Here is a 12,268-nt window from a genome sequence, read left to right on the forward strand (position 1 = left end):
CCCTACTTCATTGTACCCAAGAAAGGGGGTGGGTTAAGGCCAATCTTGGACCTGCGCATTCTGAATCGGGCCCTGCACAAGCTTCCGTTCAAAATGTTAACGCAGAAACGCATTTTCCAATGCATCCGTCCCCAAGATTGGTTCGCAGCGATCGACCTGAAGGACGCGTACTTTCATGTCTCTATCCTTCCTCGACACAGACCGTTCCTGCGCTTTGCGTTCGAGGGGAGGGCATATCAGTACAAAGTCTTGCCCTTCAGGCTGTCCCTGTCGCCTCGCGTCTTCACGAAGGTCGTCGAGGCAGCCATTGTTCTGCTCAGAGAACGCGGCGTTCGCTTACTCAACTATCTCGACGACTGGCTCATACTCGCCCAGTCTCGGGAGCAGTTGTGCGAACACAGGGACATGGTGCTCAGTCACCTCAGCCTGTTGGGACTTCGGGTCAACCGAGAGAAGAGCAAACTCTGCCCCGCGCAGAGGATCTCTTATCTCGGTATGGAGCTGGATTCGGTCAGCCGGACAGCGCGCCTCACTCCAGAGCGCGTCCGGTCAGTGTTGAACTGCTTGAATACGTTCAAAGGCAGGACAGCGGTCCCACTGAAATTATTTCAGAGGCTCCTGGGGCATATGGCATCTGCAGCCGCGGTAACGCCGCTCGGATTGCTTCATATGAGACCGCTTCAACGCTGGTTGCACGACCGAGTCCCGAGATGGGCGTGGCAGAGCGGTCAGTACCGGGTCCTAGTTACTCCTTATTGTCGCCAAACCTTCAGTCTGTGGTCAGACCCCTCGTTTCTCCGGGCCGGAGTGTCCCTAGAACAGGTGTCGAGGCATGCTGTGGTCTTCACGGATGCCTCATCCACAGGCTGGGGGGCCACGTACAACGGGCACGCAGTTTCGGGTCTGTGGACGGGGCCCCAACTGCGTTGGCATATCAATTGCCTAGAGTTACTGGCGGTACGTCTTGCCCTGGCCCGGTTCAAGAAACCGCTTCGGGGCAAGCACGTACTGGTCCGTTCGGACAGCACTGCGGCCGTTGCGTACATCAACCGTCAGGGTGGTCTACGCTCCCGTTGCATGCTCCGGCTCGCCCGCCATCTCCTCCTGTGGAGTCAGAAGTTTGTGAGGTCACTTCGTGCCATTCACATCCCAGGTGCGCTGAACCAGACAGCCGACGAGCTCTCTCGCCAGTCGCCACCTCCGGGCGAATGGCCACTCCACCCCCGGAGCGTCCAGCTGATATGGGACTACTTCGGAGTTGCACAGGTAGACCTGTTCGCTTCTCCGGACTCGACCCATTGCCAGTGGTACTACTCCCTGACCGGAGGTACCTTAGGCATAGATGCACTGGCGCACAGCTGGCCCCGGGACCTACGCAAGTATGCGTTCCCCCCAGTGAGCCTTCTCGCACAGACACTGTGCAAGGTCAGGGAGGACGAGGAGCAGGTCTTGTTAGTTGCGCCCTACTGGCCCAAACGGACCTGGTTCCCAGAACTCACACTCCTCACGAAAGCCCCTCCTTGGCCGATCCCCCTGAGGAAGGACCTGCTTTCTCAGGGGCGGGGCACTCTATGGCACCCGTGTCCAGACCTCTGGAATCTCCATGTCTGGTCCCTGGACGGGACGCTGAGGTTCTAGGTGGCCTACCACAAGCAGTGGTAGACACCATCGCTTCAGCTAGACGAGGCGCCTCTACTCTCTGAAGTGGAACCTGTTCGTCGAGTGGTGCTCTTCCCGCTGGGAAGACCCCCGAAAGTGTTTGATTAACGTTGTGCTTTCCTTCCTGCAGGATGGGTTGGATCGAAGGCTGTCTCCCTCCACCCTCAAAGTGTACGTCGCAGCAATAGCGGCGTATCACGATGCAGTAGATGGTAAATCCTTAGGTAAGCACGACTTAATCGTCAGGTTCCTCAGAGGTGCGAGGAGACTAAATCCTCCTCGTTCTACCTCGATACCCTCTTGGGACTTAGCCCTGGTGCTCAGAGCACTTCAGGGTCCCCCTTTTGAGCCTTTGCAGTCTGTTGAGCTAAAAATCCTGTCCATGAAGACAGTTCTCCTGATTGCATTGGCTTCAATCAAGAGGGTAGGGGACCTGCATGCACTCTCGGTCGACGAATCGTGCCTAGAATTCGGGCCAGCCAACTCTCACGTTGTCCTGAGACCCCGGCCTAGATACGTGCCCAAGGTTCCTACCACTCCCTTTCGGGACCAGGTGGTGAACCTGCAAGCGCTGCCTTTGGAGGAGGCAGACCCAGCCCTAGCTTTGTTATGTCCCGTCCACGCTCTTCGCGCTTATGTTGACCGGACTCAGAGCTTCAGATCCTCACAGCAGCTCTTCATCTGTTACGGAGGCCAGCAGAAGGGAAAGGCTGTCTCCAAGCAGAGGTTGGCCCACTGGATAGTGGATGCCATTGTCTTGGCTTACCAGTCCCAAGACGTACCTTGCCCGTTCGGGTTGCGAGCACACTCAACAAGGAGTGTTGCTTCTTCCTGGGCGTTGGCTCAAGGCGCCTCGCTGACAGATATATGTAGAGCTGCGGGCTGGGCGACACCTAACACGTTCGCTAGATTTTATAGCCTCCGTGTAGAGCCGGTATCTTCCCGCATTCTCGCCCCCAGTGGCCAGCAGCGCTAAGTGCCCGTTCTAAGTGTCGGCTTGCATACGCCATTCCCACCCTCTGGGCCGGATACGTGCGTCTATTTTGCTCCAGTCGTGTTCCCCGAAATTCGGCTAACCCTGTGAGTTCCTCCGTCACCCCTTCGGTGTCAGACGTGGCGGCCGTCTGATGCCAGGCCTGCACCCGTATGCTTGTGGAACGTGTGTGTAGGCTGGGTTCCATATGTTGCGGTCCCCTCAAGGCTACCCCATATGTGTATTTCCACGGTACCAGCTACCCTACTCGGCTAGCCCCGTGTCTTTCCCTCAACAGAGCTTCCTCTGTCGTCTCTGGCTGTGTTCTTCCCCCCCTGGAACCAGGTTGGGTCCACTCCAGAGACTGCCATTTGTTGCACTACCCTGTTAGGTTAGTCCTTATGTGTATTCCACCTCTCCTTCCATTGAAGGATGTGGTCCGCAGCATACCATCTCCCGAGACGGGCACGCTTTCCCAGCGTTATCCAATAGTCACGCTGAGTGGGTCTTGCAGGAACAGCAGTGACTGTCCTTCCCTGCCCGGAGCCCTGACTCCCACTCTAACATAGGAGTGGTCCAGCGAGCTCAGGCAGGACGCTGAAAGGGCCAGCCTCCTGGCGTGTTGGTAGGGATCCCAATTCGTTGGTCAGTTCCGACGTACGTCGAACATGACCGACTGAAAGGGAACGTCTCGGTTACGTATGTAACCCTCGTTCCCTGAAGGAGGGAACGGAGACGTACGTCCCGTCGCCAGGTGCTGTGCTTCAGCTGAAGGCCCGAGCCACTTATCTCGGCTCCTCAGTTGAAAACGGTATGCGGCACTTCCACTTCCTTATTTATACCCGCAACGCGGGGCGGTGCGTGGAATGCGTGATCGCATGCCAATGTTTATTGGCTCGTTTTTAATTACTCGAAGTAGGTCGGTCTCTGAAAACAGATCCCAATTCGTCGGTCAGTTCCGACGTACGTCTCCGTTCCCTCCTTCAGGGAACGAGGGTTACATACGTAACCGAGACGTTTTTAAGAAGTTAAACTCTAGGTCACATTATCCATAGTCAAGGTCTCAGCTATCATTGTTATGCTGATGACTTGCAAATGTGCATATCAGCCCGCTCCGTCTCTGCTCTTCCCCTGGACTCATTGAATAACTGTATTACTGACATTAAAATCTGGTTACATAGAAACTTCGTTAAATTTAACAACGATAAAACTGAGGTTACTGTTTTCGGTCCACCGGTCTACCATGGGGCCACATTAATTCCATCTCACACTGTTAAAAATATGGGTGTAACATTTGACTCTTCACTTACATTTCAAGCTCATATAAGTTCTATTACCAAGACTGCATTCTACCACCTTCATAACATTTCCCGACTGCGACCTGCTCTGAGCACTAATACACGCATATATATACATTACATTCACTGTATTTTGTATTGCTTTTAGTATCAGTGGGCCGGATGGGAAATAAAATTATAATTAAAATAAGTACAGATTTATTTTTTCCAAATAGAAAAACTTAGAAAATACCGGGATATATACCGTTTATTACCATTCAACCAAAAAAGTATTGGGTTTACAAAATCGAATGATTCTTCTGACAGTTTTTGCCATTGAAATGACTGGGAAAAAAGTGTCCCAATAACCCTGAATTTACCCCATACTCTTTGAAATCATAATTACATTGCATTATGTTGCTTGAAACCCCAAATATTATAACATTCTTCATTAACAATTGTTTTGTTATTTGTAACAATGCCATTGTAGAAATGCTTTTTGATAGTAACTTAGCTATTTTTTCAAAAGGGTAGCTTGAATGTAACTTAACTATTAAAGTAGTTCTATTTAGACAAAATCATGCCTCTACATAGTGCTTTAAAATTGTGTCTTATATGCATTTTGTCTTAATAGACAAAGAAATCAACAACAAAAACAATACTACCCCATTTAAATGCTGATGCAGAGAGAATGTTTTCTGTGGTGAACCACTGAAGTGTGTGTGTGTGTATATATATATATATATATATATATATATATATATATATATATATATATATATATATATATATATATATATATATATATATATATATATATACATTTAAAAATGTTGGGTTAAAAATAACCCAACAAATAACCCAACTGTGGGTTGGTATAGCACCTTCCCAACTGTGGGTTATTTTAACCCAATGGGTGATTTCAAAACACGGCATCATGAAGCTTCGAAGCATTATGAATCAGCGAGTCGAATCATGATTCGGATCGCGTGTCAAATCGCGCGACTTTGGCGATCCAAACCACTGAATCGACTCACTGATTCATAACGCTTCGAAGCTTCATGATGCCGTGTTTTGAAATCGGTCATCACTATATAAGTCCTTATTTAGGGTTTTTTTGTGCACAAAAACTATTTTCGTCACTCCATAAAGTTATTGTAGAACCACTGTAGTGAGATGGACTTTGTAACGACATCTTTAGTACCTTTTGTGGGTCTTGAGAGTGTACCGTGCATTGTGCCAATGGAGGCCTTTCTGAGCCATCAGATTTAAATCCCTTGGGATTTTTGTTGGGGGGTTCCAAGATGACAGACAAAGTAAGATAAATGTCTTTTAAATAAATGCAATCAATTGATCTGTATTTCTTTGTAATTTTACATATTTATTATGTCACTCCATTAATGTTTTTTTTTCTAAGGCACGTTTATAAAAGCTATTTAAATGTCCTAATTGAACTAAGGCCTAATCCTGGCTTTATCTAAGCCCTGTCTGTGAAACCGGGTCTTTAGCTTAGCAGCAGGTCAATACTAAACTCTATTGAAATCGATAGTCTCTTGTGCAGGTTTCCAAATTGATCACTTATTAGTTATGTATGCAGCGTCGTAGCAGCTCACTAAGTTTTGAAATAGTTTTTCTCCAATCAGCAGAGGGGTGTACAAAAAGTACCGAACTATAGGCCTATGTGAGAAATGTGCACAGTCGTGGGAGTGCAGTGACTATATGATTTGTTCAATTTTAATGTTTCTACTGTCTGAGGCTCGGTGTGGGGTGATGCTATGAGAGTGTGATAGGCCGAATTTACTGCATCTCCTTCTGGCAAAGATGAAACCATTAATGAGCGTTTCTTCCTTCCCCAACAGCTGCTCGAGGCCGTGAAATTTACTGACAGAAAGAGAGAAAGAGACATGAGGAGGAAAATGACATGAAAAGAGGGAGTAAATTAAGGATAGTAAAGTTCAAGTTCGCAATAAGAGAAATGTTAAGTAGTCTCTTTATCTTCCAGTTCATACTTGTTGCCTTTATGATATCCTACTGTTTATTTTATTAATACACATTCCTATGAACTAGTTCAGAGAAATCATACTTTATTTTTTGTCAAAGGGTAGAAACTCACTCCACTTATGAAAAGACTTTCCTTGTTGGCTACTATTCTGATATGAAACACCCACTTTTTATGGCCCAGACAGTCAAGTCCCATCTTGCGATTTTTCTGCATTTGAGTTTTATTTCCTTCAGAAAATGTAGGCTAATTAAGTTGGCTTGAGAAAGCCATGCTAACAACATGCTTAATCATTCTAAAACATGCTAATTTAGTCTAGCAACATGTTAAATCGTGTTAATTCATGTTAACAACATGCTAAATCATGCTAAACATGGTAATTTATGCTAACAACATGCTAGCAACATAAATCATGCTAACAACATGCTTGCAACATGGTAAATCATGCTAGCAACATGCTAAATCATGCTAGCAACAGGTTAATTCATGGTAAAACATGCTAACAACATCCTAAATCATGCAAGCAACATGTTAATTCATGCTTACAACATGTTAGCAACATACTGAAACATGTTAGCTAGCTAGCTACACAGCTGTCTGGCTTTTAAAACTACTAAACTAAAACAAACCATTTCAAACTGAAAACCTTCAAACTTCAAGCTTTCAAAACTACTTTACACTTTCTGGCTAGGCTTTTTCAAGCCTTACAAACTTTACTGATCTATTTTTAATTATTGTTACAATACAACTTTCATTCATAACATTAACAAACATCGTCATCAGATTTGTTGGTGTCCTTAGCCTAAAGTCAGAAAAGTCATAACATTAAATTTTTTATTAAATGGAATGGTTTATTGAGACATTAGACAATGTAAAAAAAAAAGGTTTGCATATGTGTGTTTTTTTGTGTGTTGATTATCATATTTGCTACATCAGGCGTTTATGGCTATCATAGGCCTACTGTAGTATGATGATATGAGAATATCAAAGACCTCATTTTCATTCAAAAGCTCAAACTGAGCAAAAATATGCAATTTGGTGCAGAAGCAGATGTTTACATGACACGAGCAAAACTCTTTACTGTTTTTACTGAAATTGGCTGGGGGGCTCTATTACGCATCTCCTGAACAAGTACAGTATCTCCAGATAAAAACACAGGAAAAAGAAGCAGAAACAAGTGATCTCATGTGTAAGCACATGCATATGAAAGAATGCGATCATCAACAATAAACAGCATATAAATCAAAACTGTCTAATGTTACTGAATGAAATGTTGACACAGGAAGTGGTTAGGATTGTAAAGCTCTGGGGGTGTGGATTGACTCGATCTACTCCATCTGTGTTTTGCTCATCATACTGAATCTGATCCAGACATAGTCCTTGACAAAAATGTTGCTTTTTTATTAAACTTACCCACATTCAAGTGTTAATAAAAAAAGAATTTGTGAAGCTAGAATAAAAGTTTATTTTAGTTTATTGTTTTTTGTTGTTGTTTAAAAACAGAGGGTCTGCATACTGTAAATATTGCATGTTCAGATATTCATACACCATATTCTGGGAGCCATGGATTTCTTTCTTTTTTTAATGACCAAAAACGCTGAAGGTGGCTGGCAATTTAAAAAGAAAAACAAACAAAAAACACTGGCAGAGTTAATCTAGTCTACATGCGTCAAATGCAAAACACATTTCTATAGACATTGAATTTTTTTATGAGACCCTCCTATGTCTTCCTTTCGATGCTTTCATTTATGCCATGGAAAATTTTTATGCTAACTTTAGATATAGATTTTTTCATACACGCCACAGATAAAATATTTGGCTTTTTTGCTTCCTGCTTCGCTACTGTTCGGACGCTCTTGCTTACTGCTCCGCGCTTTGCTCTATCGCTTCTATATTTTACAACTTCAGCAAATCAGCACAGTGCTCAAACGACAAAGCTTGACTCCAATGATAAAATTAGAAACTCTGGTGACTGAATTCCTAAACAAAAAGCGGAATATTTCAACCGACCAGCCTCCCACTGCCTCCAGCTTACATTCTTGAGAAGGGAAAACACAGCTGCCTACATTCAAAAGGATAAGAAAATGCCTCTTCTAGAATCTACTTGCTGCACAAACTGCCACAGACTTTTACAAAGGATTGCAATTCTTGAAACAAAGTTATTTGCGGAACCATCCATCCAGACGAATCACACAGCAGAGCTTCATCATGATCGCCCTCTGCACACTGCCGGTGAGTCCCATAAATGTAGTGCTACTCAACAGATCGAGAAACAAGTAACTGATCAACACACTAATCGATGGCACAAACAGGGAGCAAGACCAAAAGGCACTCGAGACATCAGATTGTCACGAGCATCACATATTGCCGCAGTAGCATGCTCTACCCCAGACACAAGGATTGCAAACACTAGTTTTCTACCACCAAATATACATCTTGAAAACAGATTTGAAGTGCTAATGAATGTGGGTGAGGAAACCCCAAACGTGATGAATGTGACCGAACACAGATTGAATCAGCCCGTAGCTAACACTAATGCTAACAGGCGCTCAAGGTCGAGCAGACAGCGGCCCTCAGCTCAGAGCGCAGCCGAGCCCAGGACTCTGATAGTGGGCGACTCCACAATCAGAAACATTAGCAGCAGGGATCAGTGATGCGCGGGTCAATGTATAAACAACCCGCACCCGACCGACGTTTTCAACTAACCCGCCCGCAACTCGGACCGCAAAAAAAGAAGAAGAAAATATTGTACCCGACCCGCTTCCTGACCCGCATTTTTTAAAAGTAGTAAATGCTCATCGTAGCGTCATTGGGCCGTTGAGAAAATGTTTCAGGCCCTGACGTGGAGCTCAGAGGTGCAGCGGCGAGAGCAGGCAGTTCTTGTGGCGGCCCATCATTTTCCATTTCAGCTCTAGATGCATATTATTGATGAACGCGATGTTTATGTTTCAACCCGGCTTGAAGAATTCATCAGCAGGTCAACTGAGAGAAGGCCCACTTTTGGAAAAGTGTGAAAGCCCTTAGGAGCGCAAACTGTTCTTTTTCTGAATGCTGTATGATATAGCCTAGTGTTATGTAATACAGGCTTGATTTATTCATTTATTTCGTTTCATTTTCTTAACAATTAAGATGCTGCATGTGTTTATCCAGTCTAATCGAAGTGTGCGTCTCTCCCCCGACTTTCCCAACAAAATTCCCGCCCCCTCTCAGAAAATACATAAAACTGACTTTACTGAGCTAAATGCGTTAAAAGTAGCCTATTAAAATGGTACAATGGCATTGCTCAGTTCAACGTGTTGGGAAATCGGGCATTTTGTCCCGCGTCAGCATTTATTCAAAAGTTAATAACGCTCGACATTTTAAAGGTAAACAAGGATTTCCCACTTGTATTAGTAGGCTTAGGCTATTTCGCCACGTGGATGCCCAATTGAAGCAATTCAAGCACAAAATGCAGGCATAGAATATGTTAATAAAGTATTTATTAACGCATTTTATACGAACAAAAACAGGTAGGATATAAGCCAAAAACTGAGGCTACATTACCCATAAATAAATGTTCACAAATAGCCTACCCATGATGTATAACTGAATACTGAAATGCACAGTAAACTTAACCTGGGCTTTAAAAAATGCTAAAAGGTGCCACTTGTTGGTAAAAAAGAAAAAGTAGCCTAATACAAGATAAACGCAAAATAAGAAAATAAAATAGGCTGCATTGTTTAGCCTACACAAATATAGGCCTATCCATAAAACTAACACAGGGATACAGTAAGCCTAATTTGGGCTTAAAAGGGCTATAAGGTGCCGTTGGTGGCCTAAAACAGAAGATTAGCCTACTTATTTTTAGCTTTCCTCGCGCTGTGAAGAAATAATATCGAATCAACCGTCCCTGGGTTGAGACGGTTTCTTCTCGCCTCTATGACACGCCCTGCGGAGCTGAATGTGCGCTCACTGGCTGCACTTGATGCTGGAACGCAGAGGATCCTCCTTGCCAATGTACGAAGCCTCGGGAAGGTGGGTGCCTGTCTCTCCCAAAATTCAAGCAACCGGTCGTCTTCACAGTCATCCAGCGTAAAGTGTGCAGCACGGTATACCGCTCCAATTCGTTCGTTAGGCCCACATCAGCGGCATCATCGGCCCATTCAGCGAAGTCCACTCTCTGTCTTTTCTCTCTCTGACTTTCATTAGTGACTTCTATGGAATGTAAAATAGCATTTGTCAATAATATCATAAAACCGCTTTTAAATTGAAATATCCCATTCATTATTAATAACGCAGCCACTTACCCTCGCCTGTAGATGTCCATAGTGCTGTAGTGTTTGAAGTCTCAGGAGAGTTCACGGCTATGAGGTTGCCAATGATTCTGTGGAGATTTCCCCTTTCAGTCTCGGTCATCATTTTGAGACTTTTGTAGCGGGGGCAGAGGAAGAGGGCGATTTTGTGCGTGTCTGTGAGGATTAACTTGTCATGGAGTAGTGCAAGTGCGCGCGCACGGAGCAAAGCCATGTACTCAGGGTCTCCAAAGACTGGTCGGCAGTGTGCGCCCAGATTGTAAAACCACAGCATCACTAAATGTAGTGTTGGGTAGTCCTCTCCCTGCAGCTCCTCAGATGCTCTCTTGAAAGGCTCCAAGAAATCTATCACGGTTGTGAGCGTGTTTTGATATATGCCTTCCATGCGCTCTGACTGCCCCCTGCTTTCGAGTAGCTCATTAATTTCCCTGTATTGCTTGCTCACAGATTTGAGCATGTCAATTTTGCTGTTCCAACGAGTCTCGCACTCTTGGACTAAGCCATGTGGGAGAGCTGTGCTTGCACTGGCTTTTTTAAGATATTTGACAATGCCCTTGCACGCGTCAATCATCTCCGTTACCTCCTCAATGTCAGATCCACTGAAAGTATGTTTCAGAATTGTGTTCAGAACATGGGCTGCACATGGTATCCAGTGATAATTTTTTAGGGCAGCTTTAATGTTAGAGCCCTGGTCACTCACGAGCACCACTTGATCAAATGAGATCCCGTAAGAACACAGCTGCTCATTAATCTGTTCGTGGATGTTGATTGCTGTTTTGGGCAATGTGCAATCGAATTCCGCTGTGCACATAACACGGCTTGCCAGCTTCCAATCCACTGTGATATAATGGCACGTCCAGACAGTGTAGGACCTTCTGTTAAAATCATCAGTCCACATATCAGTCGTTATTGCAACCCCTCCATTGTCATGCACCGCTGACTTCAGAACCTCGGATAAGGCTTCTTTCTCGACCATGGTCTGTTTTTTAGCTCGATCACAGACTGTCTGCCTATGAGGAAGCACTCCATTTGCGTCGACTGAGCCATAATGTGCGCCAATGTTGATGAGACCCTGTGCCACTTTCGTAAAACCTTCCCCCGAAACAATATCAAAGGGGCGCAGGTCTGTGCAACAAAAGTCCACGCAATAATCCACAAATTTACTCTTCACTTGAAGAGGAATTTTCGTGTGGTCAGGGCGCATAAAGGCATCTATAGTTTGTGGCCTGGGTTGGTCTGACGCTGCTCTACTCGGCTGTGACGGCTTCCCGGGGCCGCACTTGTGACGCGCCATGTTGGTCGTGCCAGTTTTGTGGCTATCAAATCTGTAAATAGCATCACAAGAAGTACACATGACAAAGCCAGCACTTTGGTCATCATCTTTCATTATTTCGGCAAATGTCTCCCACACTTTGCTCTTTCTATTTGTGTATTTGCGGAGCTTCCACTCCCCAGTCTTCACCTTTTCTCTTGCCGCCTCCATCTCTACCTGCAGACTGAGCTTGTGCGTCACCTTCGTGCCAGTTATTCAGCCAATAAAGTATAGGCCTATGTATTTCATAGAAAATTGTGTCTAGTACTATATAAATTACAAAGGTTTAATTTGCATCTTTATTTCAATCGACCCGACCGACCGTGACCCGAATATCATTAAAAATATTTTTGGATGACTCGTAACCGCGGGTAACCGCGGATGACCGCGGGCACCTGCTCATTTTGGATCAACCCGCGCATCACTGGCAGGGATACAACTACATGCTGCCTTCCACAAGCAACAGTTTCTGATGTAAACAGGGAACTTAAGAACATTCTGATGAAACATAAGCCTGTAAATCGACTTATCATTCATGTGGGAAAGAACGATATTCAGAGAGAGGGGTCAGAACTCCTAAAGAGGGATTTCAATGAACTTTTTGACACACTTAGAAAACTGAAAGTTCAGCCGTTCATCAGTGGACCACTTCCAGCAAGAGGAACAAATAGGTTCTCACGGCTACTTGGGCTTAATACATGGCTGCAAAAAACCTGCCACTTGAAGGGAGTGAACTTTATCGACAACTTTAATCTC

The sequence above is a fragment of the Gobio gobio genome, assembly GCF_949357685.1.
Source record: "Gobio gobio genome assembly, chromosome: 21".
Lineage (NCBI taxonomy): Eukaryota > Metazoa > Chordata > Actinopteri > Cypriniformes > Gobionidae > Gobio > Gobio gobio.